Below are 6,822 nucleotides of genomic sequence, written 5' to 3'. Positions count from 1 at the left end.
TTATATAGAAGGTACAAAATAAGGTTGTATAACTAAATTCCAATGTCAAAGAAGCCAATGAATTTAAATTCATTAAATTCTCTCATCAATAGATAGTATCTTATTCAAAATATCTGTTTTCTTCTGGCAAGGAAAATATCTAAAATATAATGATAGAAAGATTGAAATAAAAGTATGAAAACTAATCAAATTAATGTGACATTATTAATAATAGAACATTAGAATGTGAAATTAATATAGCAGTTTGATATGTTTAACATTAGTAAGACAGTGTATAATAAATATAATCATGACCTTATACATAGCAAAATGGCATCAAGATTTATATGATAGAACTTGAGAGAACTGTAAGCCAAAATGACAAATCCAAAGCACAAGTGAGATTATACATTGTATTTTTCACAGTGATGAGAAAGAAAATACTGAGCAAGGATATAGAAATAATATATAATAATGACATAGAAATCACCAACAACAGAAAACAAATTATTTGAGAACCAAATTGCTGGAAAAGGTTGATAAAGAGGAAAAAGAAACTTATTTAAATATTTATTAATATTTATTAATTTAAATATAAATTAATTTAAAGATGAAAACTCTTAGTGCAAGATATTTTTTTAAAAGATTTTATTTATTTAATTGACAGAGAAAGATCACAAGTAGGCAAAGAGGCAGGCAGAGAGAGAGGCAGAAGCAGGCTCCCTGCTGAGCAGAGAGCCTGATGCAGGACTCGATCCCAGGACCCTGAGACCATGACCTAAGCTGAAGGCAGAGGCTCTAACCCACTGAGCCACCCAGGCGACCACAAGATATTTTTTAAAGGATAAGCTAATGTTATGTTTAGCAATTTTGAAAACTTACATGTTGTAGATAATACCTAAAAAGTATGTAAATTTGACATAGGTAAATTGCAAATTGAAAGTAATCATTAAGGAAAATGAAATAGTTAAATATATCCTCAATTAAAGCCCTTGATGATATACAGTTGACTTATTTATTTTTTTAAAATAGGCCCGATGACCAGCGCAGAGCCCAGTGTGGGGCTCAAACACACAACTTCTCTTTCTTTACATACCAAATCTAATGAATCCTTCCCTCTCCCCCCACCCTTTTTTTGCTAACTAAATCTTTTTTTTTCATTTTTTAAATTTATTTGACAGATAGCAAGAGAGAAGAGAGCACAGAGGGAGAGTGAGAGCGAGAAGCAGATGCCCCACTGAGTGGAGGGCCTGATGTGGGGCTCCATCCCAGGACTCTGAAATCATGACCTGAGCCGAACACAGGTACTTAAACAGCTGTGCCCCCCACATGCCCTGCTAACTAAATCTTGATACAAAAATTGGACAAGGATAGAAACAAAGAAAATTGTGGAGTTATCTGAATCTTAAATATGAAATGCTAAAGTTTTGAATAGTGTATTAGACCAAAGAAATTGACAGACTATATAAAATGATGAAAAGATAATAATATTGAAAGGTACGATTAACTTCAGGAATGTTAGGGTAGTTCAGAATTAGAAACATACAATGTATGATCCTTCTTGATAATAGATTAAATATAAAAAGTACATAATATGTCTATAGAAAAAGAAAATTAAATTGAATAGTCTATTATGCAGTAATTGCTTACTAAGTTAATAACAGATCTAATTAATACAGAGCATCTATGAAAAACTTAGAAGAAACAAAAATGTATTAGTGAAATATGAGATACTGAAAAATTTTCAGATCAGCACTGGGGGGAGGAGGGAGGAATACACAGAATCTTTAAAGAGGCAATAATAAGACTAAGATCTTACTTTTCAACAGAAAATTTGGAAACTAAAAGCCAATAGAATTGCTTCTTGAAAGTGTTGAAATAATTGTGAACATACAATTTTATAATCAGCCAAACCATCTTTCAAAAATAAAGGTGAACAGAGAGATTATCAACACACACACATAAATTGAGTTCAGAGACAGAAATCCTGTCCCAAAAGAAACAAATGAACAAAAAATCCTTTAGGGTATTCAGGCAGAAGAAGACTATAGGTAAAACCAAGGTTATGCAAGAAAACACATACATACATACATACACATACAGAAGGAGCAAATAGGAGGCTAAGTCTAAAATTTATGTGTTTAAATATATGATATTGGGATACATAACAAGGGTATCAAATCCACATGAGTTGTAAAGATATGTGGGGAAGTACACATTGTCTAGGAAAATGCAACACTATGAATTTAAGGTAGTGTATAATCAATTAAATATGAATGTTATAATCTCTCTGTTAATTAAGGGTACAAAGAAAGATATTGACTAACAGCCTCAGAATGGAGAAACAAATAACAATAATAACAATAATAACATGTTAGCCAAAAACAAAACAAAGAAGAATAAAGTAAAAGAAGTAGAGAACAAATGGACCAATTAGAAAATTAATAGCAAATTGGTAGATTTAAAATGCTTAAGGGGCACCTGGGTGGCTCATTGGGTTAAAGCCTCTGCCTTTGGCTCAGGTCATGATCCCAGGGTGCTGGATCCAGCCCCGCATCTGGTTCTCTGCTCAGTAGGAAGCCTGCTTACTCCTCTCTCTCTTCCTTCCTCTCTGCCTACTTGTGATCTCTGTCTGTCAAATAAATAAATAAAATCTTTAAAAAAAATGGTTAAGGCAGAAAATAAGTGATGCATATGGCACTGGTGAATAAATGTAATTTAACTGTATTTCAGTTTAGATAGAGGCTAAGGGACTTGGTGCTGGGGTGGCTCAGTCAGTTGAGTGTCTGACTCTTGGTTTCTGCTTAGGGCACAATCTCAGGGTCATGAGATTGAACCTTGCATGAGGCTCTAGGCTCAGTGCTGAGTCTGTTTGAGACTCTCTTCCTCTCCCTTTGCTCCTCCCCCTACTCATAATCTCTCTCTCTCTCTCTTTAAGACAAATCAGTAAATCTTAAAAAAAAAAAAAAAAAGGCTTAGATAGAGGCTGGGGAAATAGAATAGAAGCAGTATTTGTAATATCATTAAATGGAAATTTAACAAATATCCATATAAAAGACAAAATTTGATGGACATGATTAAAAAAATCTATCCCATCAGTAAGAGTCACCTTTTCAATATGAGGATGAAAAAAAAAACTGAAAAGAAATGAATATAAAATATCACACAAGTATTTACTTCAAAATCTGGTAGTCTGTAAAGCATGCAGTATCAGAAATGAAAAGGATTTTTTTATAATGAAAAGGATTTTTTTATAATGAAAATCAATCAATAAAATATATCAGTATATCAATCCAAAATGTTTATATGACTAATAAAAACTGAAAGACCTACAGGTATAATAACACCCACAACAGTTATTGGAGGTTTTAAGGTAATTTCTTCAGTATCTACTAGAACAAATACACATGAAAGAATAGAGATACTGATGATTTGAAAAATATACTTAAGAAACTTAACCTAATTGAAATATAAGGAATAGTAAGCCCAGTAATTGCAGAATTCATGTTATTTTTAATGCTACATGGAACATTTTTCAAAATTAATCATGTAATGAATCATAAATCAAGATTCAACCAGTTTTATGGATTAAAATCATACAGAATAGGTCATCTTTCCACATTGGAAGTATCCTAGAAATCAGTCAGAAAATGAAAATTAGTAAACTCTCAACTGTTTAGAAATTCTGTAGCACTCTGTTGTATAATTTGTGAGTCAGTGAAGTATAGTGAAAATTAGAATATATTTTCTTTGAATGATAATGACAATACAGCATAACATAATTGTATCATGGAAGCATAACGTAGTGCTTAGAAAGTTATTTAGCACTGTAAATAAATCTCAGTAGCAAAAGGGTTGAAAATCAATGATAATATTCCAAACTCCAAACTAGAAAAAAGATTAGAAATTAATCTGCAAAAATATAGAAGGAAAGAAATAATAAACATAAAAATTAAAATTAAAAAGGAAAAAAGATATATTTTCTATAAAATTCATCAGAGCTAAACATTGTTTCGTTTATAAAATTAGTAAAATATGTAAACCCATTGTAAGACAAATCAAGGGAAAAAAGATAAAACATAAATTATTGTTATCAGCAATGAAAAAGAATATATCACTGCAGATTCCCACATGTTTAAAAGATAAGACATGCATTTTAAAATTTATTTTTCCCAGGTTTACCAAGTATACTTGACAAATAAAATTGTACATATTTAAAATGTACAAGCCTGATGGCTTAGATATACATATACATTGTAAAATAATTACGACAAGCAAGTTAATTAACACATCCATTACCTCAAGTAGTTACCTTTTAGTGTGTGTGTGCTAAGAACAGTTAAGATCTACTCTTAGCAAATTTCAAGTATACCATACGATGTTAAGTGTAGTCATCATGTTGTATATTATATATTAGAGCCACAGAATTTATTCATCTTACAAATAAGTTTGTACCCTTTGACCGGTATCTGCCCATTTCCCTCACCTCCAGTCATTCTGTACTCCTATGAGTTTAACTTTTTTTTTTTTAGATTCCACATGGAGATGAGATCATTCAGTATGTATCTTTCTGTCTGGTTTATTTCATTAGTATGATGCCCAAAATTAGTTTTGTCCAAAACAGGGCAATTAGGGTGAAACAAAGTTTCAAGTTCCTTGAAAAGTACAACTTACCAATTTATATACAAGAGGAAACAGAAAAATGATTAGATTTATACCTGTTCAACAAAAATACTGATCTTATACAAATTCTTCTAGAGAATATATATAGAAAAATGTCATACTTACCAATACATTTATGAAGGCATCCATAGCATTGATTTAAATAGCTGACAAGGGGGCACCTGTGTGGCTTAGTTGGTTGAATGTCTGCCTTCATCTCAGGTCATGACCTAGGGTCCTGGTCAGGCTCCCTGCTAGTGGGGAGCCTCCTTCTCCCTCTCCCCCGCCCTGCTTATCTTCTCTCTCTCCCTATCTCTCTCGAATAAATAAAATCTTTAAAATTATTTTTAAATAAAAGCTAACAAGGACATTAAAAAAAAGAAAATTATAGGTAAATGTCTTTTGTAAATATAGGCACTTAAACCATGTAAAGAATAATATATAACAACTGAGTGAAATACACTTCACAAATGCAAGTATAGCATTAAAATATCAATCAGTGTAATTCACTACATAAATAGAATACAGCAGACAAAAACAGAACCAAGAAAAGCATTCAGCAGAATTTAACAGCACTTGATGATTAAAAACCACTGAACTATGAAAAAACTTAGCAAAATTTTCAAAGTAAGTAAAAAAACATGAATCATAGCAACACCATCAAATCTCAATGGCATACAACTGTGCAACTGGGAAAATAAAAAGACAGTAACAGTAGTTTAGATATGGAGCAATTTTTACACATGACAGGTGAAACTGTAGGTTGGTACAATTTTTTTTTTTTTTTTTTACTTTTTTCTTTGTGGTGAGGTATCAATGACAAAATCATAAGAGATTTGTATACATAAAGAATACGTCATGGTGATTTGATACATGTATACATTGTGAAAGGATTCTCCCCACCTACTTAATGAATATATCCATCACCTCACATATCTATTTATTAGTTTTTTTTTATTATTGGTATTAACATTTAAGATCTACTCCATTGACAGTTTCAATTATATAACACAGTGCTATGAACTATAGTCACCATGTTTAACAGATCCTCAGACCTTTTTTTATAGCTAAAGCTTTTTAATTTTTTACTCTCTTATTTTATGAATTTTACTCTAAAAAAATATATCTTCAAATGAAAGATGGTTACCAGAGGGAAGGTAGCTGGGAGGATGGGCGAAATAGGTGAAGGTGAGTAAGAGTATACTTAACTTCATGACCATTGAGTAATATATGGAATTGTTGAATAATCATACTGTACACCTAAAACTAGTATAACACTGTATATGAAGGAAAGGAAAGGAAAAGAAAAGTAAAGAGAAGAAGATGAGAAGAAAAAAGAGAAATAATGCAATTGCAAATGATGAATTCTACTACATTTAACAGTATGAATCAATCTCACTGATGCAATGAGACTGAAAGAAACTGGACTCTCAGGAGTATACAGTATTCAATTCTATGTTTATTGTGTTCAGTAGCAGACAAAACAGTATATAATTATTTCTAATGACAGTGCCTACTAAGAGGTGGAAAAGGTAGACTGCATGTTCTATAGCTTCATCTTCTTGAAAGTCACATTTAAAAAAAAAAGATTGATTTATTTTAGAGAGAGAGAGAGAAAGTATGTACACATGTAGAGGGGGAGGGAGAGGGACAAGCAGATTCTGTGTTGAGTGCAAAGCCTGAGCCGGGTTTGGATCACAGAACCCTGAGATCAAGACCTGAGCAGAAACCAAGAATTGGAAGCTGAGCAAACTGAGCCACCCAGGTGCCCTTTGAAGGCCACATATTTATGTATTCATTTATATAAAATTATCAAGATACCAAGTAAGTTTTGTGAAGTGCATGTAAGTTAAACCTCAATAAAAATTATTTAAAAGGTCAACATATAATATTTGTACATATCAATGATTAATTAAAATATATGGGAAAAGAACAAGGTGCTATTCAGAAAATGAATGAACAAGAGATATATATTATTTAGGAATAAATTTAGCAGTAATGTCCAAATGCATAAAAATTAATAGAGGTTATATAAAAAAGAGTTGTTTATCACCCAATAGCTTTCTAAATTAATTTCCAAGTTATGTATAGTTTTATATTATTTTATATGCATTGGATTGGGAAAAATCAAATATAAATTCTTGATGTTAATGAGCATTTATTTAGAAGGCCCCAAATCTC

Source organism: Meles meles, chromosome 15, assembly GCF_922984935.1.
Source record: "Meles meles chromosome 15, mMelMel3.1 paternal haplotype, whole genome shotgun sequence".
NCBI lineage: Eukaryota > Metazoa > Chordata > Mammalia > Carnivora > Mustelidae > Meles > Meles meles.
The sequence above is the reverse complement of the archived record's forward strand: the minus strand, read 5'-3'. Positions refer to the sequence as shown.